This window comes from Giraffa tippelskirchi, chromosome X, assembly GCF_054371585.1.
Source record: "Giraffa tippelskirchi isolate mGirTip1 chromosome X, T2T-mGirTip1v1.2.pri, whole genome shotgun sequence".
Taxonomy (NCBI): Eukaryota; Metazoa; Chordata; class Mammalia; order Artiodactyla; family Giraffidae; genus Giraffa; species Giraffa tippelskirchi.
This window is the reverse complement of record NC_137289.1, coordinates 84,354,931-84,379,418: the sequence shown is the minus strand read 5'-3', so window position 1 is coordinate 84,379,418 and position 24,488 is coordinate 84,354,931. Positions and strand designations below refer to the sequence as shown.

At 37.8% G+C, this 24,488-nt stretch overlaps 1 protein-coding gene across 2 annotated transcripts in view; it reads right to left on the bottom strand.

The window, feature by feature from the left end:
* The window catches only part of NEXMIF (neurite extension and migration factor), a 175,455-nt gene that overhangs the window by 72,505 nt on the left and 78,462 nt on the right, over positions 1 to 24,488 (bottom strand). The window contains exon 2 of one of the 2 annotated variants that reach the window (XM_081566914.1): positions 5,860 to 5,921. The exons of the other annotated variant lie outside the window; for it this stretch is intronic. The gene's annotated coding sequence lies outside the window, so the exon portion shown is untranslated. The remainder of the gene's footprint in view (positions 1 to 5,859; positions 5,922 to 24,488) is intronic. 2 annotated transcript variants of the gene reach the window in all.

Below are 24,488 nucleotides of genomic sequence, written 5' to 3'. Positions count from 1 at the left end.
GCTTTTCTAAAAACTTAAAAAAAATTTCTCATCCTGTTCTTATTTACTTTTTAAAATTGTACTCAGTGGGGAAAAGGCCAGGGTAGGATGATTTGAGAGAATAGCACTGAAACATGTACATTACCATATGTAAAACAGATGGCCATTGCAAGTTTGATACATGAAGCAGCCGGTACTCTGGGACAACCCAGAGGGATAGGATGCGGAGGGAGACGGGAGGGGGATTCAGGATGGGGGGGGGCGGGAAACACATGTATACCTGTGGTTGATTCACGTTGATGTATGGCAAAAACCATCACAACATTGTAAAGTAATTATCTTGATTAAAATTAATTAAACATTATAAACAGTGAAAATCACTTTTCTTCTACAGTTCAATGAGTTTTGATAAACACTCACAGTGATATACCCACTACCACAACAATTTAAGATACCAAACAGTTCCATCACCCAAGAAATTGCCTTGTGCTCTCCCTTTAGAGGCAATCCTTCCCTAATTCCTGGTAACAACAGATCTGTTTCCTGTCCCTATGGATTTGTCTTTTTCAGAATGTCTTATCCTTTTTATAATTACAAAATACTTATTGCAAAAATAGATCATATAGTAGAATTTATTTAGCTGATCCCCTGCTAACGGACATTTCAATTGTTTCCAATATTTTGCTTCAAAGGCTTTCAGATATTGAGCACTTACTCTGTGCTAGGCCTCATGCTATAAATAAATTTCCTTTATCCATTCCTGTTTATAATCATCCCCATAATGTTGCAAGGTACCCACAATTAACTCTGCTTTTCTAAAACAAACAAACAAAAAACACAAACCCATCTCACCAGAAGTTAAATAACTTGTCCAAATCACACAGCCAATAATTATTATGGGCTTACCCAGTGGCTCAGTGGTAAAGAATCTATCTGCATGCAGAAGACAGAGGAGACTTGGGTTTGATCCCTGGGTCAGGAAGATCAAACCACTTTGGAAGACAGTTTAAACTAAATATATTCTTACCATATGATCCAGTAATTATGCAACTTTGTATTGATCAAAGTGACCTGAAAACTTATGTCCATACAAAAACTTGCACACAAGTGTTTATAGCAGATTTATTTATAATTGCCAAAACTTAGAAGCAACCAAGATGTCCCTCAATAGGTGAAGAATAAACATACCATGGTACATCTAAACAATTTATTATTCAGCAATAAAAATAAATAAGCTATCAAGCCATGAAAATTACTGACCAGTATTCTTGCCTGGAGAATCCCATGGACAGAATAGCCTGGCAGACTACAGTCCATAGGGTCTAAAAGAGTTGGACATGACTGAAGCAACTGAGCACACAGCACAATAATTATTACAGCAGAAGAGTTCAAACTCAAATCTAAGACACTCTCCTCAATCTCATTAGTACCCCCCCACATTCTGACAGGTAAATAAGGCCAGTACTATCATTCTTCAAAGACAAATAATATTTTAACATAGTTTTTCTTCTTTTTTATGAGTCAGTGTTGATACATTATTAACTGAAGTCCATAGTTTACATTAGGGTTCACTCTTTGTTGTACATTCTATGGGTTTTGGCAAATGTATAACGATATGGATCCACCATTACAGTATCATACAGAATAGTTTCACTGCCCTAAAAATTCCCTGTGCTCCACCTGTTCATTCTTCCTTCCCTCACCTCGAATTTCTGGCAATCACTGACCTTTTTACTATTTCCATAGTTTTTACTTTTCCAGAATGTCATATAGTTAGAATACTAGAGCACATATTCTTCTCAAGTTGACTTCTTTCACCTAGAAATATACATTTAAGGGGTTTGCTGAGGCATTTATGAGACCGATGTGCAAATCTCAAGCAACTGGCTTGCATAAGTGTCATATAAAATGTTTCTTCTTTTGAGAGCACCAAACCCTCAAATAATGAGTCTTACTTTCCTCCTTCTAGTATTTTCCATAGGAGCTCTTTTTATTTTTTAATTTGGTATTCAGCAATTTTCATGGCTTTATAGCTCATTTATTTTTATTGCCAAATAATATTCTATTGTGTGGATGTACCATGGTGTGTTTATTCTTCACCTATTGAGGGACATCTTGGTTGCTTCTAAGTGTTGGCAATTATAAATAAATCTGCTATAAACACTTGTGTGCAAGTTTTTATATGGACATAAGTTTTCAGCTCACTTTGATAAATACAAAGTAGCATAATTACTGGATCATATGGTAAGAATATGTTTAGTTTAAACTGTCAAACTGTCTTCCAAAGTGGTTGTGCTATTTTTCAATCCCATCAGCAATGAACTCCTGTTGCTCCACATCCTAGCCAGCATTTGGTGTTGTCAGTGTTTTGGATTTTTGCTATTCTAATAGGTGTATCTATTATATTATATACTGCTATCTCATTGTTGTTTTTTAAAAGCTGATCTTTTTTGTAGTAAGAAACACATATCCAAAAAATTACTATATAAACCATTTTAAGTGCATTTCAATAGTGTCAAGTATATTTACACTGTTGTGAAATTGATCTCCAGACCCTTGCAGAACTGAAACTCTATACTCATTAAACAACTCCTCTTTGCTCCATTCCCCCAGCCCCTGGCAACTATCATTCTATTTTCTATATCTATGAATTTGACTACTGTAGATATTTTGTATAATTGTACTTATACAGTATTATCTTTTTGTGTCTGGCTTATTTCACTTTGCTTTCAAGGCTCATCAATGTTGTAGCATGTGATGGAATTTCCTTTCTTTTTATATGATGCATAGTATTACATTGCATGTATATACCACATTTTGCTTATTCATTCATCCATTGATGGACATTTGGGTTGCTTCTACCTGCCGGCTATTGTGAATAGTACTGTTCTGAACACGGATGTGCACACTGACATTTTATTTTGCAATTCCCTCATGATATAAGATATTTGGCATCTTTTCATATGCTTATTTGCCATTGGTATATATTCTGCTCAGATCTTTTACCTGTTTTTAAATTAAGTTGTTTGTTTTCTTATTGTTTAGTTTTTAAAGTTCTTTATATATTTTGGACACTGGTCCTTTAAAAGAAAACATTTCTTCCCAGTCCATGGTTTGTCTTCTTATTTTCTTAATAGTGTCTTCCACAAAGCAGAAGTTCTAAGTTTTAATGAAGCCCAACTTACTAACTTTTCTTTAATGGTTCATGCTTTTGGTGTTGTATCTAAAAAGTCATCACCAAACACAATGTCACCTAGATTTTCTCCTTTGTCATCATCTAGAAGGTTAATAGTTTGCATTTTACATTTTGGTCTATGATGCATTTTGAGTTAATTTTTGAAAAAGATGTAATGCCTGTGTAGATTTACTTTTTTGCACATGGACGTCCAATTGTCCCACCAGCAGTTGTTGAAAAGACTATCCTTTCTCCATTGAATTGCCCTTGCTTCTTTGTAAAAGATCGGTTGGCTGTATGTGTGTGTGTGTATTCTGTTCTACTCATCTATTTGTGTATTCTTTTGCCAATACCACACTGTCTTGACTACTGTAATCTTATAGTAAGTCTTAAAGTTGGATAGTGTCAGTCTTCCAGCTTTGTTCTTCTCTTTCAATAATGTGTTGGCTATTCTATGCCTTTTACCTTCCCATATAAACTTTAGAGTGTTTGTTGATATCACCAAGTAACTTACTGGGATTTGACTGATATTGGGTTAACTTTATACATAAGTTAGAAAGAACCAACATCTTGATATTATTGAGGCTTTATGTCCATACACGTGGAATATCTCTCCATTTATTTAGATATTTGATTTCTTTCATTGTATTTTTGTTATTTTCCTCATATAGATGAGGCTTCCCTAATAGTTCACCTGGTAAAGAATCCGCCTGCAATGCGGGAGACCTGGGTTTGATCCCTGGGTTGGGAAGATCCCCTGGAGAAGGGAACGGCTACCCACTTCAGTATTCTGTCCTGGATAACTCCATGGACTTTACAGTCCATGGGTCACAAAGAGTCGGACACGACTGAGTGACTTTCACTTCACTTCATGTAGATCATATTTTTATATATTGTACATATTTTGTTATGTTTATACATAAGTATTCCATTTTTTGGTGCTAATTTAAATTGTATTTTAAATTTCAAGTTCTAGCTTTTTATTGCTGGTATATAAGGAAGCAGTTAACTTTTGTATATTAGCCTTGTATCCTATAGCCATGCTATAATCACTCATTATTTCCAAGAAGGTTTTTTGTCATTGTTGATTCTTTGGGATTTTCTACATAAATAATCAGTCATCTGTGAACAAATATAGTTTTTTTTCTTCCTTCCTAATACCTTTTACTTCCTTTTCTTGTCTTACTGTATTATCTAGAACTTTTCAGTAAAATGTTTAATAGAACTGGTGAGAGCGGACATGTGGCTTCTCTCATTCTTCATTTTAGCAGGAAAACATCTAGTTTGTCACCATTAGCAGTGAGGTTAGCTGTAGATTTTCAGTAGTTGTTGTTTATCAAATTAAGGAATTCCCCTCTATTCTTAATTTACTAAAAGTTTTTTTTAATCAAAAAACAGTGTTAGATTTTGCTAAATGCTTTTTCATCATCTATTGGTGTGATCATATGATTTCTCTTCTCTAGCCTGTTCATGGATGTTCTGGCCTGTGATGGAGTACATTAATTGTATTTCAAATGCTGAAAAAGCCTTGTATACTTGGAATTAAAACCTACTTGGTTGTGTTGTATAATTCTTTGTATACATTATTGGATTGATTTGACAATATTTTTGAGGATTTCTGCATCTATGTCCATGAGAGATACTGGTATATAGCTTTCCTTTCTTGGTCTCTGTCTGGTTTTGGTATTAGGATAATGCTGGCCTTATAAAACGGCTTAGAAAGTATTCCCTCTACTTCAATTTTCTGTTAGAGATTGTACAGTTTCTTCCTTAAATGTTTGGTTATATTCACCAGTGAACCAATGTGGTCCTGGTGCTTTCTGTTTAGGAAGGTAAATCATTGATTCTATTTCTTCAATAGCTATATAGGCTCTTACCTTTTACATATGGCATTCCCTGGCTCTCTAATCTCTAAACAAAGATGACCCCTTCAAATGAAATAGAAAGGAGTTTTCTTGTTGTTGGAGGAGGGAGTACATTTCTGCCTTCTAAAAAAGGTTCTAACACTTTTCTGTCACATCTGTAACATTATTTCTAGTAGGAATAAAAAGCAAAAATAAAAGTCATAATATAATTAAAATTGTAGGACCTTTCCTGTGCTCAGGAAATGGCAACCCACTCCAGTATTCTTTCCTGGAGAACCCTGTGGACAGAGGAGCCTGGTGGGCTGCTGTCCATGGGGTCGCACAGAGTCAGACACGACTGAAGCGACTGAGCATTAGCATTCCTGTGCTCAGATGGGCAAAGGCAACTTTTCACTTCAGGGTGTATGATTTGGAACCTATGAAACATGGAACTCTGTTACACAAGAAATCTGAACAGAAAATCACCGGAAAAGTCATAGAACTGAATTTACATTGTTTTTTCTTTATTTGTGGAAACTTCAGAGGAGCTAGTCACCCCCAGCTTAATAGTTCAACAGCCTAAAATATCCAACCAGAAATTTTGGGTCAACACTGAACACTAAGCAGAGACCTTAGTTCAGTGGCCTCATTTAACAGATAAAGAAATGATTCATATAACATGCTGGAGCTTGAACTCAGGTTTCCTGATGCCAAATCCATTGTTCTTTCTACTGTAGTATAATACACACTGCTTTTGCAGCCCTCCTCAATATCCATACCCGCAGTGCCTAAGTTTCAAGACTTTCCAGTACCAATCACACTTGCATCTCATGCAGAGTTTATCACACAGTAGGTACTCACTGTTTGGCCGAATGATGAGAGTGTTCAATTTACTACTGAAGGAGCAGAAATCAGAGCAGAACCTGGGAAAATCAAAGCCAGTTTGGTGGAATTGGTTTTTAAACAGGATTACAAAATAATTCTATGAGAGGAGACTCTATCAAGAGGAAGAAAGAAAATATATCAACATCACTTTGGTACTTTTGAAAAGAAGAAAATTTCAGTGTGCTTTCTTCTCTAGACAGAGGAAGATAATGAGTGCAATTTATAAACTGAATCATCCTTGTACTACTTGAAAACTGCATTCCTTTGTAATTAGGATTTTTAAGAAAATTACAATTACAGAAAGCTTGTCTCAAGGATAAGAGTCTTTTTTATTTATTTTAATTTTTAATAAATGCTAGACTTCAAGGATAAAATGGGGAGAGATGTGGGGGTGGAGGCTTCCTAGTGGGTTTACATTAAATACCATACGTTAGTATGTAAATTACTGTTCTTGCTTAATCTTGTGCCAATCATATAGCTCTAACTTTAAAACCTACGCAATATGGTCTACCATAGCCTTGGCAGAAACAGATCAAAGTAAAAGTAACCTAAGCTCTAGTTTGCTGGAGTATGGTGCAATAAAAGAGCACTAAATTGAGCATTAGCAGCTCTGGGTTGTAGTCCTATTTAGGACATTATTATGTCACCTTAGGCAATTCATTGCTCCTCTAGGCCTTAGTTTTCTCATGTGTAAAATGGTCCTAACAACTTCTAAGGGTCAATGTGAGGATCAAATGAAATAACACAAATAAAGTTTATCAACTGCTCTACGAATTAGAAGTGATATAATGGCTCAGCAGAGCAACCTCATTTGCTTCTTCCAAAACTCAAACTGGATTGTTCTTCCAATGATCAAACTGGAATCAAAGGACTCTAACACAAAGTCCAAGGATTACTCATAACAGCTAATATTTATTAAGTACTTATGCCAAGCACTGAACTTTATATACATTATCTCACATAATATTTACAACATTTAATATTAACAACTGAGACATTCAAGATGGTGGAGGAATAAGACAGGGAGAGTACCTACCCCCCTTCCTCGTAAAAATACATCAAAAATTCATCTGCAAGTGCAACAACTCCTACAGAACAACTTCTGAACACTGGCAGAAGACCCCAGACTTCTAAAAAGGCAAGCCAACTTCCTCAGAATGAGGTAGGGAAAAAGATAAAGATAAAATAAGAGACAAAGGATTTGGTATGGGGACCTGTGCCTCAGGGAGGGAGTCATGAAGGAGGAAAAGTTTCCACACACTCAGAAAACCACTCACAGGCAGGGATGGGGAGAGTTTCAGAACCACAGAGGGGAATGCAACAACAGGTGCTTGGAAGGCAAAATGGAGATAACTCACCATAGAGAAGTTAACAGCACTTCTCAGCCAAGAAGCAGTTTATGTGTCCACTGCAGCCAATGGGGGCTGGGCACTGAGGTTCAAGCATTGAGGTGGGGGGTTAGACCCCAGGGAGAGAACCAGAGTTGACTACTGTGAAGATATTCTCAGGGGGCTAGTATAACAGAGCTGAGGGAGTTCAGAGAAAAGCCTGGGCCCACCTGAGAAGCAAGAGATCATTGTCACGGGGACCCTCTAACTCTCCACACTCACAGATGCCAGGACCCCACCTTCCTGAGTGCCAAAGGTAGGATAACCTGGCTGTGGTCTGCGACTCCAGAGGTAGAAAAGCTAGCACAACTGCAGTTTGCAATACCAGAGGGAGGAACACAAGCTGCTTTAGTGCCAGAGCTGGCATGGGTGCCTGGGGCAGAGGACAGGAGGCTGCTATGGTCCCAACCCCAGGGGTATCAGCTGCCACCAACCTGTGAGAGGCATGGGTCACTGTCCATATCTTCCTGGAAGCCTGAACAGCTTAGTTCTGCAAAGGAACCCACAACCCAGGGCCAACCCCGCTGGGGAAGCACACAACCCACCTCAGACTGTGGTGACTTCCCACAGGTCTCAGCTGTGGCGGGCACTCCCTACATATCCCAACTGTGTCTGCTGTACCTCTCCCTCTCCACAGCTCAACTGAGTAAGTGAGCCCCAATAAGCTGCTACTTTCACCCCCTCCTGCCTGGGCAGGCAACAGACACAGGAGGGTGGCCTACAAGCAGAGGCAGGGCCAAAACTAAAGTGCACCAACAGGGGGGCTGTGTGAGCAAAGGAGAGATGGGGAAATTGCAGGTGCAGTGGATTAAATCCCCACAATTAGCCTGAGACTATGGGCTTTGGGGCAATTGTGGACTTCGGGAGCAAGTACAAGCTGGGGTAAGGCAAGATCTGAGACTGAGCTGACACCACACTGCCCACAAAAGGTCCAGAGACCGTCCTAGAAATATTGGAGAACTTTCTGTGTAGGCAGATTGACTGGAGCAAACTGTAGTAAGGACACTGTCTTACTATGACTCTCTATTTTTTTTCTTTTTCACATTATTCTAATGTTGTTCTTTCTGTATTTTTACTTTAATTTTTATTTTTATAACCTTTTTCCTTTTAAAAGTATCTTATTTTTAAATAAATTCATTTTGTTTCCTATTTTTACAGTACTCTAGTTATATTGCATTTTTTTTGTTGTTGTTGTTGAATGATTTTTTTTTTAATAAATTTATTTATTTTAGTTGGGGGCTAATTACTTTACAATATTGTAATAGTTTTTGCCATACATTGACATGAATCAGCCATGGGTTTACATGTGTTCCCCTTCCTGGACCCCCCACCCACCTCCCTCCCCATCCCATCCTTCTGGATCATCCCATTGCCCCGGCCCTGAGCCCTTGTCACATGCATCGAACATGGAATGGTGTTCTGTTTCACATATGATAATATACATGTTTCAATGCTATTCTCCCAGAACGTCCCACCCTCACCTTCTCCCTCAGAGTCCATAAAATTGTTCCATGCATCTGTGTCTCTTATTCTGTCTCGCATATAGGGTTATCGTTACCATCTTTCAAATTCCATATATATGCATTAGTATACTGTATTGTTGTTTTTCTTTCTGGCTTACTTCACTCTGTATAATGGGCTCCAGTTTCATCCATCTCAGTAGAACCAATTCAAATGTATTTTTTTTAATGGCTGAGTAATTTGAATGATTTTTTTTTTATAAATTTATTTATTTTAGTTGGGGGCCAATCACTTCACAACATTGCAATAGTTTTTGCCATACATTGACATGAATCAGCCATGGGTTTACATGTGTTCCCCCTCCTGGACCCCCCACCCACCTCCCTCCCCATCCCATCCTTCTGGATCATCCCATTGCCCCGGCCCTGAGCCCTTGTCTCATGCATCGAACATGGAATGGTGTTCTGTTTCACATATGATAATATACATGTTTCAATAAATTTATTTATTTTAGTTGGGGGCTAATTACTTTACAATATTGTAATAGTTTTTGCCATACATTGACATGAATCAGCCATGGGTTTACATGTGTTCCCCTTCCTGGACCCCCCACCCACCTCCCTCCCCATCCCATCCTTTTGGGTCATCCCATTGCCCCGGCCCTCAGCATTTGTCTCATGCATCGAACATGGAATGGTGTTCTATTTCACATATGACAATATACATGTTTCAATGCTACTCTCCCAGAACGTCCCACCCTCACCTTCTCCCTCAGAGTCCATAAGATTGTTCTATGCATTTTTTAAAATAAATTTATTTATTTTAGTTGGGGGCTAATTACTTTACAATATTGTAGTGGTTTTTGCCATATATTGACATGAATCAGCCATGGGTTTACATGTGTTTCCCATCTTGAACCCCCCTCCTACCTCCCTCCCCATCCCATCCCTCTGGGTCATCCCATTGCCCCAGCCCTGAGCATTTGTCTCATGCATTGAACCTGGAATGGTGTTCTGTTTCACATATGATAATATACATGTTTCAATGCTATGCATTTTTTCCATGTTTTTGATTTTTTATTCTTGCTAGTTTAGTTTTTAGTATTCACTTTCACTTTTGAGTTTGTTTATTGGTTTGATTTCTCTCTTTTTTCTCTCCTGTTTTTATCTTTTTTCCTCTTTTTTTATCTCTTCTTTTCTCTTTATAAGTGTGTGAGTTTATTTGGCTGTTCTGGGCTGTTGAGCATTACTTTCACCATTAGTCTTGGGGTTTTGTCTTCTGTGCCTGTGAAGTCTCAGTGCTACAGTAAGAGGTAAAGCCTGAACTCCTGAGGGGGGGAGACCTGAATTCAGGACTTTGAACCACCAGAGATCTCCCAACCCCATGGAACATTAATCAGAGAGAGCTCTCCCAAATGCTCCCATCTCAACACTAAGACCAAGCCCCACCCAAAGGCCAGCAAGCTCCAATGCCAGATGCCTCACATGAAACCTTCAGTAAAACAGGAACACAAACCTTCCCATTAGTAGACAGGCTGCCCAAAGCCATATCAAGCCCATAGAAACCACAAAACACACTATTGGACACAGAACTGCCATTTAGAGAGACAAGATCCAGCTCCATCCACCAGAACACAAGCACAAGCCCCCACCCCCACCCCAGCCAGGAAACCATCACAAGGCACTGGTCCAACCCCATCCATGCAGGGCAGACTCCACAAATAAGAGGAACTATGACCTTCAAGTCTGCAGAAAGGAAACCCCAAACACAGAAAATTAAACAAAATGAAAAGACAGAGAAACATGCATCAGATGAAGGAACATGGTAAACACCCACAAGACCAAATAAATGAAGGGCAAATAGGTAGTCTAACTGAAAAAGAATTCAGAATAATGATAATAAAGATGATTCAAAATCTTGTAAATAACATGGAGACACAGATAAATAGACTGGAGCCACAGATCAAGAGGATACAAGAAATGTTTAATAAAGACCTAGAAGAAATAAAGAATAGAAAATCACTGATGCTCAACACAGTAACTGAGATTAAAAATATACTACAGGGAATCAATAGCACAATAACTGAGGCAGAAAAATGGATAAGTGAGCTGGAAGATAGAATGGTGGAAATAACTGAAGCAGAGAAGAATAAAGGAAAAAGAATAAAAAGAAATAAGGACAGTCTCAGAGACTCCTGGGACAACATAAAGCACACCAACAATTGAATTATAGGGGTCCAAGAGAAGAACAAAAGAAAGGGTATGAGAAAATATTTGAGGTAATTACAGTCAAAAGCTTCCCTAACATGGAAAAAGAAATGACCACCCAAGTCCAGGAAGCCCATAGAGTCTCATACAGGATAAACCCAAGGAGAAACATGCCGAGACAGATATTATTCAAACTAATGCAAATTAAACACAGTGAAAAATATTAAAAACAGTGAGGGAAAAGCAACAAATAACGTACAAGAGGATCCCTATAAGGCAAACAGTTGATCTTTCAACAGAAGCTTTGCAGGCCAGAAGGGAGTGGCATTATATACTTAAAATGATGAAAGGAAAGAAGGTACAACCAAGATTACTCTATTCAACAAGGATCTCAGATTTAAAGGAGAAAACAAAGATTTTACAGACAAGCAAAAGCTAAGAGAATTCAGCTGTACCAAACTAGCTTTACAGCAAATGCTAAAGGAATTGCTTTAGACGGGAAACACTAGAGAATGGATATATAAACAAGACCCCTATATTGTCTACGAGAGACTCTCAGACCTAGGGACACACAAAGACTTAAAGTGAAGGGCTGGGAAAAGATATTCCATGCAAATAGAAATCAAAAAAGGCAGGAGAACAAATACTTATATCAGATAAAGTAGACTTTAAAATAAAGAACATTACAAGAGACAAGGAAGGACACTATATAATGATAAAAAGATCAATCCAAGAAGAAGATATAACAACGATAAATATATATGCACCCAACATAGGAGCACCTCAATATCTAAGGCTAACAACTATGAAAGGGGAAATTGACAGTAACACAATAATAGGGGTAAACTTTAACACCCCACTCACACCAATGGACAAATCATTCAGACAGAAAGTTAATAAGGAAACACAAGCTTTAAATGATACATTGGATCACTTGGACCTAACTGACATCTACAGCACATTTCAACACAACACAGTAGATTTCACTTTTTTCTCAAGTGCACAGGAACATTCTCCAGGATAGATCATATCTTGAGCCACAAATCAAGCCTTGGTAAATTCAGAAAAATTGAAATCATTTCAAGGATCTTTTCTGACCACAACAATATAAGATTACATACAAGCTATAGGAAACAAACTATAAAAAAAAACCCCACAAACCTGTGGAGGCTAAACAATATGCTTCTGAATAACCAAAAAGTCAATGAAGAAATCAAAGAGGAAATTAAAAAAATACCTAGAAACAAATGAGAATGAAAATATGACAACTCAAAACCTATGGGGTGCTGTAAAAGCAGTGCTAAGAGGGAAGTTTATAACAATACAAGCCTACCTCAAGAAACAAGAGAAACATCAAATAAACAACCTAACCCTACACCTAAAGCAACTAGAAAAAGAAGAACCAAAACCCCCAAAGTTAGTTGTTGTTCAGTTGCTAAGTTGTGTCTGACTATTTGTGACCCCATGGACTGCAGCACACCAAGGCTTCCCTGTTCTTCACCATCTCCCGGAGTTTGCTTAAACTCACGTTAGTTGAGTTGGTGATGCCATCCAATCACCTCATCCTCTGTCACCACCTTCTCCTCCTGCCCTCAATCTTTCCAAGCATCAGGGTCTTTTCCAGGGAGTGGGCTCTTCATATTAGGTGGCCAAAATATTGGAGCCTCACCTTCAGCATCACTCATTCCAATGAATACTCACAGTTGATTTCCTGTAGGATTGACTGGTTTGATCTCCTTGCTGTCTGTTCAAGGGACTCTCAAGAGTCTCCTGCAGCACCACAGTTCAAAAGTATCAATTCTTTGGTGCTCAGCCTGCTCTGTGGTCCAACTCTCACATCCATACATGACTACTGGAAAAACCATAGCTTTGACTATATGGACGTTTGTTGGCAAGGTGATATCTCTGTTTTTTAGTATGCTCTCTAGGTTTGTCAAAGCTTTTCTTCCAAGGAGCAAGCATCTTTTAATTTCGTGGCTGCAGTCACCATCTGCAGTTATTCTGGAGCCCAAGGAAAGAAAATCTACAACTGTTTCTCCATCTATTTGCTATGAAGTGATAGAACCAGGTGTTGTGATCTTAATTTTTTGAATGTTGAGTTTCAGGCCTGCTTTTTCACTCTCCTATTTCACCCTTGTCAAGAGGCTCTTTATTTCCTCTTCACTTTTTGCTATTAGAGTGGTGTCATCTGCATATCTAAGGTTGTTGATATTTTGCCCAGCAGTCTTGACTCCAGCTTGTAATTCATCCAGCCTAGCATTTCGCATGATATACTCTGCATGTTAGTTAAATAAGCAGGGTAACTATATACAGCCTTATTGTACTCCTTTCCCAATTTTGAAGCAGTCTATTGTTTCACTTCTAGTTCTAACTGTTGCTTTTTGACCTGCATACAGGTTTCTCAGGAGACAGGTAAGGTGGTCTGGTATTCCCATCTCTTTAAAAAATTTCCACAATTTGCCGTGATCCACACAATCAAAGACTTTAGCATGGTCAATGAAGCAAAAGTAGATGTTTTTAAGATATTAAAGACCAGAGCAGAAATAAATGAAAAAGAAATGAAGGAGACAATACCAATGATCAATAAAACTAAAAGCTGGTTCTTTCAGAAGATAAACAAAATTGACAAATCATTAGCTAGACTCATCAAGAAAACAAAAGGGAGAAGACTCAAATCAATAAAATGAAAAAGGAAAAAGGAGAAGTCACAAAAGACAGCACAGAAATAGAAAGAATCATAAGAGACTACTACTAGCAACTTTATGCCAATATAATAGATAATCTCAAAGAAATACACAAATTCTTACAAAAGTATAACCTTCTAAAACTTAAACAGGAAGAAATAGAAAATATGAACAGTCTAATTACAAGCACAGAATCTGAAACTGTAATAAAGAATCTCCCAACAAACAAATGCTCAAGGCCAGATGGCTTCACAATTGAATTTTATGAAAAGTTTAGAGAAGAACTAACACCTATCCTGGTCAAACTCTTCCAGAAAATTTCAGAGGAAGAAAAAAATCCCCAAGTCCTTCTGTGAGGCCACCATCATCCTGACACCAAAAGCAGACAAAGATGCCACAAAACAGAAAATTATAGGCCAATATCACTGATGCCAATACATGCAAAAATCCTCAATAAATTCTAGCAAACAGAATCCAACAACACATTAAAAAGATCATACATCATGATCAAGTAGGCTTTATCCCAGGGATGCAAGCATTCTTCACTATAGACAAATCCATCAATGTGATTCACCATATTAACAAATTGAAAAATAAAAACCATATGATGGTTTTTATAAAATAAAAACCAACAGATGTAGAGAAAGCTTTGACAAAATTCAAAGTCCATTTATGATAAAAATTCTCCAGAAGGTAGGCATAGAGGAATATGCCTCCACATATTAAAGACCACATATGACAAAACTACTGCAAACATTATTCTCCACAGTGAAAAACTGAAAGCATTTCTCCTAAGATCAGGAACAAGACAAGGGTGCCCACTCTCACCACTATTACTCAACACAGTTTTGGAAGTCCTAGTCACAGCAATCAGAGAAGAAAAATAAAAGGAATTCAGACTGGAAAAGAAGTAAAACTCTCACTCTTTGCAGATGACATGATACTATACATAGAAAATCCTAAAGATGCTACCAGAAAATTACTAGAGCTAATCAATGAATATAGGAAAGTTGCAGCATATAAAATCAATACACAGAAATCCCTTGTGCCTATACACAAAAAATGAAAAATTGGAAAGAGAAATTAAGGAAACATTCACTAAATAAAAAGAATAAAATACCCAGGAATAAACCTACCTAAAGAGACAAAAAACCTGTATGCAGAAGAGTATAAGACACTGATGAAGGAAATCAAAGATGACATAAACAGTTGAAGAGATATACCATGTTTGTGATTGGAAGAATCAATATTGTGAAAATGACTATGCTACTGAAAGCGATCTACAGGTTCAATGCAATCTCTGTGAAACTACCAATGGTATTTTTCACAAAACTAAAACGAAAAATTTCCCAATTTGTATGGAAACACAAAAGACCCCAAAGAGCCAAAACAATCTTGAGAAAGAAAAACAGAGCTGAACAAATCAACTTTCATGACTTCAGACTATACTACAAAGTTACAGTCATCAAGACAGGATGGTACTGGCATAAAAATAGAAATATTGACCCATGGAACAGGATAGAAAGCCCGAAGATAAACCCATGCACCTATGGGCACCTTATCTTTCACAAAGGAGGCAAGAATATACAATAGAGAAAAGACTGTCTCTTCAATAAATGGTGCTTGGAAAAGTGGATAGCTACAGGTAAAAGAATGGAACTAGGACACCTTCTAATACCATACAGTAAAATAAATTCAAAATGGATTAAATTTTAAATGTAAGCCTTTTTGAAATAATAAAGCTCTTAGAGGAAAACATAGTCAGTACACTCCTTGACATAAATCACAGCAAGATCCTCTATGATCCACCTCCTAGAGTAATGGAAATAAAAACAAAAATAAACAAATGGGACTTAATGAAACTTACAAGATTTTGCACAGCAAAGAGAACTATAGAAAAGGTGAAAAGACAACTCTCAGAATGGGAGAAAATTATAGGAAATGAAACAACTGACAAAGGATTAATCTCCAAAATATACAAACAGCTCAATACCAGAAAAACAAACAATCCAATCAAAAGTTGGGCTTCAAAAAAATGGGCAGAAGATCTAAACGGATATTGCTCCAAGACATACAGACGGCTAATAAACACATGAAAAGATGCTCAATATCGCTCATTATTAGGGAAATGTGGATCAAAATAGCCATCATCAAAAAATCTAGAAATAATAAGTGCTGAAAAGGGTGTGGAGAAAAGGGAACCCTCTTGCACTGTTGGTGGGAATGTAAATTGGTACAGTCACTGTGGAGGACAGAATGGAGATTTCTTAAAAACGAGAAATCAAACTACTGTATGACCCAATAATCACATTATTGGGCATATATGCTGAGGAAACCATAATTGAAAAAGCACGTGTACCCCAATGCTCACTGAAGCATTATTTACAATAGCTAGGACATGGAAGCAACCTAGAGGTCCACCAACAGATGAATGGATAAAGAAGTTGTGATACATATATACAATGGAATAATACTCAACCATAAAAGGGAACATACTTGAGTCAGCTCTGATGAGGTGAATGAACCTATAGCCCATTATACAGAGTGAAGTAAGCCAGAACAAGAAAAATAAACATCATGTGTTAACACATATATACAGAATCTAGAAAATGGCACTAATGAACCTATTTGCTGGGCAGCAATGGAGACACCAACATAGAAAACAGACTTTTTGACATGGTCAGGGAAGGAGACAGTGGGACGAATTGAGAGAGTAGCACTGAAACATATACATTACCATATGTAAAATAGATACCCAGTGGGAATTTCCTGTATGATGCAGGGAACCCATACCCAGTGCTTTGTGACAGCCTAGAGGGATAGGATAGGGTGGCAGGTGGGAGAGAGGTTCAAGAGGGAGGGGACATATATATACCTATGGCTGATTCATGTTGATGTATGGCAGAAACCAACAGAATACTGTAAAACAATTATCTTCCAATTAAAATAAATAAACTGTATAAAAGATGATGCTCCAGAAGAAAAGAGCCTAGGAAAGGAAAATAAATAAGTTCATGTAAAAGAAAGGAGAGGGGAATTTTCAAAAGAAATACATTGTCAAAAATTCCAAATGTCATGTAGAAGTAACATAAATTAAATATGCATAAAAATTGATATGTATACAAATTGAAGCCAAAAATTATATATTGTACTTTCTTCTAAATAAAGTCTATTAGTAGTAAAAAATATTATCTACTATGCAAGAGAAATTGCTATTATCCATATTCTACAAAGCAAAATAGGCACATTAAAGAAGCAGCAACATAGCTATGGTCCCATAGTAAGCATTAACAAAGAGGAATTCAAGGCAACTTATGTTCAAAAGCTTATGATATACTCTTCTACCTCCATAGAGTTCAGACCACAAAAAGGCTTCCTATAATTGTATATATAAACAATACATTTAAGCTCCCTCACCCTGGCACCCATGGTCTTCCAAGATAAGGCTTACACAGTTTACCTTTCCAGTGTCATCTCCCAATATGTCTTCCCCTTTCATTTTCCCTTTCCTTCCATATGTCACAGGTAGTTCATGTGCCATGGGATTGGTTCCTTCCCATTAGTGCATAAAAAGTATTCTACTTGAAATAGAAGCTGTCTGCATGTCAGGGTCTCATTGTTGATAACATTCTCCTATGTCTGGTATTAAAAACTGAAATTTACATATTTAGCATAGTAAACTTATAGACAAATCCAAACACTCCACCGGTTTCATGTATTCACTTACAGCTCTGTTCCTTAGCTAGTAGCAGTTTTAACATAGCCTAGATTGAGGAGACAAGCAGTCAGAGGTAAGAATATTTGCATTTACATGCTCTCAGCAAAAGTCATCTACTTCTCTCAGCAAGGTAGTTAGGGTCACCTAGCCATCACTCTGAGCCTGTAAGCTAGTTAGAATCTTTGAACCCACCTCTGCCTCCCTCCACAAACTTGGAGGGGGAATGAGCAGTATCCTACAGTCAGTTTCTTACTTTGTTGACTACCCACAGCACAGTAACAGGATTATCAGTTTCCTCATAGGGTTTCAGCATACTAAACTCCTGAGTTATGTAGGAATAAAGCCTCTGTGTTGTTTGCCCTTGCTTTCCAGGAATTAAGAAAAATCTGTAAGTAAGGGAGTTGGGTTGATATGATAAATACCCATCTGAACATAAGAGAAGGAAAATTTTAGCTTCAAAGAAAATATTTCTGTGATTCAATTAATCCCTCCCCTTTCAACTATATAACTAATCATAATTTGCTGAAAAACATGCTGCAATGATTTAGTGAAGATTAGATAGAGTTCAGAATTGGACCTGGGAAATAATTAGGAGGTAGAGTTTCATGCTGTCAGTATTTCTAGCATTCTGCCTCAATAAATAGTGACTAACACATCTCAGAAGCTATTCTATTCACTATTATTAATAATCACTAACAATGATCCATTTGGTACATACAACTGACACATAGGGTCCAAACAACTTCCAAACTTAAGTAAAATTGTGCACCATATACATGCATCCCTTCACACCAAATTAATATATAGTTTCCCTAGCTCAATAGCTTCTTTTTAAAAATATATTTAAACAAGCTTCTTTGTTAACTTCTTAAAACAGATATTTATTGCTGTGTTTAATATTTCATATTCTTTTGACAAGTAATGAGTTAAGATATCGTATCCTTTATAAAGATGCCAAATTAAGCTCACTTTCTCTTCATTCAAGAAACTGATCAGCTAAATATTAAATAGGGCAATATGACACTAAGAGGAGGAGAGGAAGGCTAAAGATCAGAGTCAGGGCTACAAGACACAGAACAAGTCTCAAGAGGACAAGAAATAGAATTAAGAAAAGTTGAGAGTAAAAGAAAATCAAAGGAAAGAAGATAAGATTAGAGAAAGATATCTAAAGGTAAACATTCAAGAAAAGCCTATCATTATTTCCTTACTTTTTTCCGAAACACAGAGTTTAACTGCTTGTCCAAGGTCATAAAAGAGGCAAAACTAGGACCAGAGGCCAAGTATTTTGAGGTAAGTATTTTGACTCCAAGTGCAGCACAACTGTAGCTTTCTCTCCTGGTGTGGCTGATCTCTGGAAGCTGAGTTAGGAAAACCTACTCTAATGAACAGATCACAAATCTAAGAGTAACACTGCTTTTTAATTCCAGAGAATACTGGTCTACCTATGTATGTTCTTTATACTTTAGTTCCTCCTACTGTCAAACAGTAATCATAACAACAGGTCCAAAATTCTCACGGAAGATGTGAGGCTAAAGAACAGAAGTGAGAAAGCACTTAGAAAAGAATTATTTCATTCAATTGAGATTCTTTAAGGAGCTGCAATAATTAGAGACAAAAAGCAAACAATTCAGTATCCACATTACTCTGCATTAAATTCAAAATTTAAACAAAACAGAAAGCAAAATGAAAGGTAGATGGCTAAAATAACATGCTGAAAAAATTCATACTGTAAATAACTGTTCCAAGGCACCTGCTTGAGACAAAGCACTTTTTTAAACAAGTGCTGTCCACAGGTGCCACCAGAGACTAGAGAAACTCTATGCATTCTAAAGGCAAGTCCTGTAAACTTTGTCAATGGATGAGATTAAATCAGTATTCTATTCAAGACAATAGGTTCTTGTGAAAGCATCTAGGTAAGAATATGTACATACATGAATATAAACACACATACATTTTTTCTTTCACATAGCTAGTAGCTACATCAGAATTAGAAGCTATATCAGAACTGGAATATTATAATCACAGCATTTCAGAGCTTAACAGTACCTTAGAATTGGTCGTGGACACTGTTACTCAGAATCAGAATATCTGAGTTGATTTGTTATAAAGAGAGATTTATTGTCATCCCTGTAGCACATCTCAACAAGATGGGCAATGGGCTGCCCATTCTTACTCCAAGGAAATGGTGCTGCCAGGATATTGACATGTTATTGTACTTAATCATCACAACCAGTTGCCAGGGCAGGAATTATTGTCCTATTTTGCAGGTAGGAAAACTCTGAGCTCAGCAAGTTTAATTGGCAGACCCAAAGGGAAAAGCCAAGAACCAACCATTAATCAGTCAGATCCCTTCATTTTACAGATAAGTATACATTTCAACTTTGTACTTTGTATCCTGCATGATTGCACATCAACAGTAGCTCTGGGTACAACTCTAAAAGGCAAATAGTCATCTTGCTGGTGTTAAGTCTACATTCACAGTACTGTTGTGGAATCTGAAGTGTTATAGAGGCTCACAGTAGTATACGGATCCAGGCTTAAATATTCTGAAACACTTATTCTACTTCAATACTCAGCCATGTGCCAGGTCTCATGCTATTTACTGCATGGGAGTTCACTTCAGTTCAGTCGCTCAGTTGTGTTCGACTCTTTGCTACCCCATAGACAGCAGCACACCAGTTTTCTCTGTCCATCACCAACTCCTAGAGCTTACTCAAACACATGCCCATCAAGTCGGTGATACCATCCAACCATCTCATCCTCTGTCATCCGCTTCTCTTTTTGCCTTCAATCTTTCCCAGCATCAGGGTCTTTTCCAATGAGTCAGTTCTTTGCATCAGGTGGCCAAAGTATTGGAGTTTCAGCTTCACCATCAGTCTTTCCAATGAATATTCAGGGCTGATTTCCTTTAGGCTGGACTGGTTGGATCTCCTTGCAGTCCGAGGGACTCTCAACAGTCTTCTCCAACACCACAGTTAAAAGTTCAGCTTTCTTTATACTCCAACTCTCACATCCATACATGACTACTGGAAAAACAATAGCTTTGCTGGATGGACCTTTGTCAGCAAAGTAATGTCTCTGCTTTTTAATATGCTGTCTAGGTTGGTCATAGCTTTTCTTCCAAGAAGCAAGCATCTTTTAATTTCATGGATGCAGTCACCATCTGCAGTGATTTTGGAGACCCCAAAAATAAAGTCTGTCACTGTTTCCATTGTTTCCCATGTATTTTCCAAGAAGTGATGGGACCAGATGACATGATCTTAGTTTTCTGAATGTTGAGTTTTAAGCCAACCTGTTCACTCTCCTCTTTCACTTTCATCAAGATGTTCTTTAGTTCTTCTTTGTTTTCTACCATAAGGGTGGTGTCATCTGCATATCTAAGGTTATTGATATTTCTCCCAGTAATCTTGATTCCAGCTTGTGCTTCATCAAGCCCAGTGTTTCTCATGATGTACTCTTCATATAAGTTAAATAAGCAGGGTGACAATATACAGCCTTGAAGTACTCCTTTCCTGATTTGGAACCAGTCTGTTGTTCCATGTCCAGTTCCAACTGTTGTTTCTTGACTTGCATACAGATTTCTTAGGAGGCAGGTAAGGTGGTCTGGTATTCCCATATCTTTAAAAATTTTCTACAGTTTGTTGTGATCCACACAGTCAAAGGCTTTGGCATAGTCAATAAAGCAGAAATAGATGGTTTTCTGGAACTCTCTTGCTTTTCTATGGTCCAATGGATGTTCACAATTTGATCTCTTGTTCCTCTGCCTTTTCTAAATCCAGCTTGAACATATGGAATTTCATAGTTCATGTACTGTTGAAGCCTGGCTTGGAGAACTTTGAGCATTACTTTGCTAGCATGTGAGATGAGTGCAATTGTGCGGTACTTTGAACACTCTTTGGCATTGACTTTCTTTGGGATTGGAATCAAAACTGACCTTTTCCAGTCCGGTGGCCACTGCTGAGTTTTCCAGATTTGCTGGCATATTGAGTGCAGCACTTTCACAGCATCATCTTTTAGGATTTGAAATAGCTCAACTGGCATTCCATCACCTCCACTAGCTTTGTTCATAGTGATGCTTCCTAAGTCCCATTTGACTTCGCATTCCAGGATGTCTGGCTCTAGGTGAGTGATCACACCATCATGGTTATCTGGGTCATGAAGATATTTTTTTTGTATAGTTGCTCTATGTATTCTTGCCCTCTCTTCTTAATGTCTTCTGCTTCTATTAGGTCTACACTGTTTCTGTCCTTTATTGTGCCCATCTTTGCATGAAATATTCCCTTGGTGTCTTTAATTTTCTTGAAGAGATCTCTCGTCTTTCCCATTCTATTGTTTTCCTCTATTTCTTTGCATTGATCACTGAGGAAGGCTTTCTTATCTCTCCTTGCTATTCTTTGGAACTCTGCATTCAAACGGGTATATCTTTCCTTTTCTCCTTTGCCTTTAGCTTCTCTTCTTCTCTCATCTATTTGTAAGGCTTCCTCAGACAACCATTTTGCCTTTTCGCATTTCTTTTTCTTGGGGATGGTCTTGATCACTGCTTCCTGTAGAATGTCATGAACCTCCAACCATAGTTCTTCAGGCAGACTGTCTATCAGATCTAATCCCTTTAATCTGTTTGTCACTTCCACTGTATAATCGTAAGGGATTTGATTTATGTCATGCCCAAATGGTCTAGTGGTTTTCCCTACTTTCTTCAATTTCAGTCTGAATTTGACCATAAGAAGTTCATAACCTGAGCCACAGTCAGCTCCCGATCTTGTTTTTGCCGACTATTTAGAGCTTCCCCATCTTTGGCTGCAAAGAATATAATCAATCTGATTTCAGTATTGACCATCTGGTGATGTCCGTGTGTAGTCTTCTCTTGTGTTGTTGGAAGAGGGTGTTTGCTATGACCAGTGCTTTCTCTTCGCAAAACTCTGTTAGCCTTTGCCCTGCTTTATTTTGTACTTCAAGGCCAAGTTTGCCTGTTACTCCAGGTATCTCTTGACATCCTACTTTTGCATTTCAGATGCAAAGGACATCTTTTTTAGGTGTTAGTTCCAGAAGAGCTTGTAGGTCTTCATAGAACCGTTCAACTCCAGCTTTTTCAGCTTACTGGTTAGGGCATAGACTTGGATTACTGTGATATTGAATGGTTTGCCTTGGAAACGAATAGGGATCATTCTGTCGTTTTTGAGACACCCAAGTACTGCACTTCGGATTCTTTTGTTGACAGTGAGAGCTACTCCATTTCTTCTATGGCATTCTTGCCCACAGTAGTAGATGCAATGGTCATCTGAGTTAAATTCAACCATTCCAGTCCACTTTAGTTCACTGATTCTTAAAATGTCGATGTTCACTCTTGCCATCTCCTGTTTGACCACTTCCAATTTGCCTTGATTCATGGACCTAACATTCCAGGTTCCTATGCAATATTGTTCTTTACAGCATCGGACTTTACTTCCATCACCAGTCACATCCACAACTGGGTGTTGTTTTTGCTTTGGCTCCATCTCTTCATTCTTCTGGAGTTATTTCTCCAGTGTTTTCCAGTAGCATATTGGGCACCTACTGACCTGGGGAGTTCATCTTTCAGTGTCTTATTTTTTCACCTTTTAACACTGTTCATAGGGTTCTCAAGGCAAGGATACTGAAGTGGTTTGCCATTCCCTTCCCCAGTGGACCACGTTTTGTCAGAACTGTCCACCATGACCCGTCTGTCTTGGGTGGCCCTACACAGCATGGCTCAAAGTTTCATTGAATTAAACAAGGCTGTGGTCCATGTGATCAATTTGATTAGTTTTCTGTGACTGTGGTTTTCACTCTGTCTGCCCTCTGATGGATAAGGATAAGAGTGCGTGGGAGTGGGAGCAGACAAAAGCAAAGCATAGTCCCTGTCCCTGGGGAGCCTCTAGTTTATCTAGGAAAGCTGTGTCCGATGCATGTGAAACAAACAATTTGACAATAATACAAGGTAGACTGTATAACTGACACAAACCCAACATTACATGACTGAATATATAATTGGCATGAGACAATTACAGAAAAATTAAGACTAAATATATAATTGACTTCTTGCTTTTTAACTCCACGTTGGTTCATAAATGACACCCCCATGCATTTTTGGGTTGTTATGGAACCTCAGGAAACTTTCTATTTGCCTTAATTTCTAGTTAAAGTGGGCTGAGCTCTGGGACTGGTTTGGCAATGTTCCAGTCCCTACTGTTTGTGAGCTGCCTCCCATTTCCAGAGAGGCCCCTAGAGGGCACAGAATCTTTAAATCAATGGTATGAATTGTGTCAATTTCAGTCACTAATCAGGAAGTCAGTTTAATCAATATTTCTATAAAGAATGCATACTTCTTTAATCCTAATACATATTTCTTTACAATTCAGATGCAGGATTTATTTTTAGAAGATATGCAGGTATACAATTAAAGCAGTGATTTATATGTTACATTTTTAAGATGAATTTTCAGCTTCATCATGAAACTGAATGATGAACTTTTTATTTTATGCATCAAAGCTAATTGAAATAAATTCTTTCATGATCATTTGGAAATATCTGGAAATAAGGCCACTGTCAGGAAGCAACAGTTAGAAATGGACATGGAACAACAGACTGGTTCCAAATAGGAAAAGGAGTACGTCAAGGCTGTATATTGTCACCCTGCTTATTTAACTTATATGCAGAGTACATCATGAGAAACGCTGGGCTGGAGGAAGCACAAGCTGGAATCAAGATTGATGGGAGAAATATCAATAACCTCAGATATGCAGATGACACCACCTTTATGGCAGAAAGTGAAGAGGAACTAAAAAGCCTCTTGATGAAAGTGAAAGAGGAGAGTGAAAAAGTTGGTTGAAAGATCAACATTCAGAAAACTGAGATCATGGCATCTGGTCCCATCACTTCATGGCAAAAAGATGGGGAAACAGTGGAAACAGTGTCAGACTTGATTTTTTTGGGCTCCAAAATCACTGCAGATGGTGATTGCAGCTATGAAATTAAAAGACGCTTGCTCCTTGGAAGGAAAGTTATGACCAACCTAGATAGCATATTAAAAAGCAGAGACTTACTTTGTTAACAAAGGTCCATCTAGTCAAGGCTATGGTTTTTCCAGTAGTCATGTATGGATGTGAGAGTTGGACGGTGAAGAAAGCTG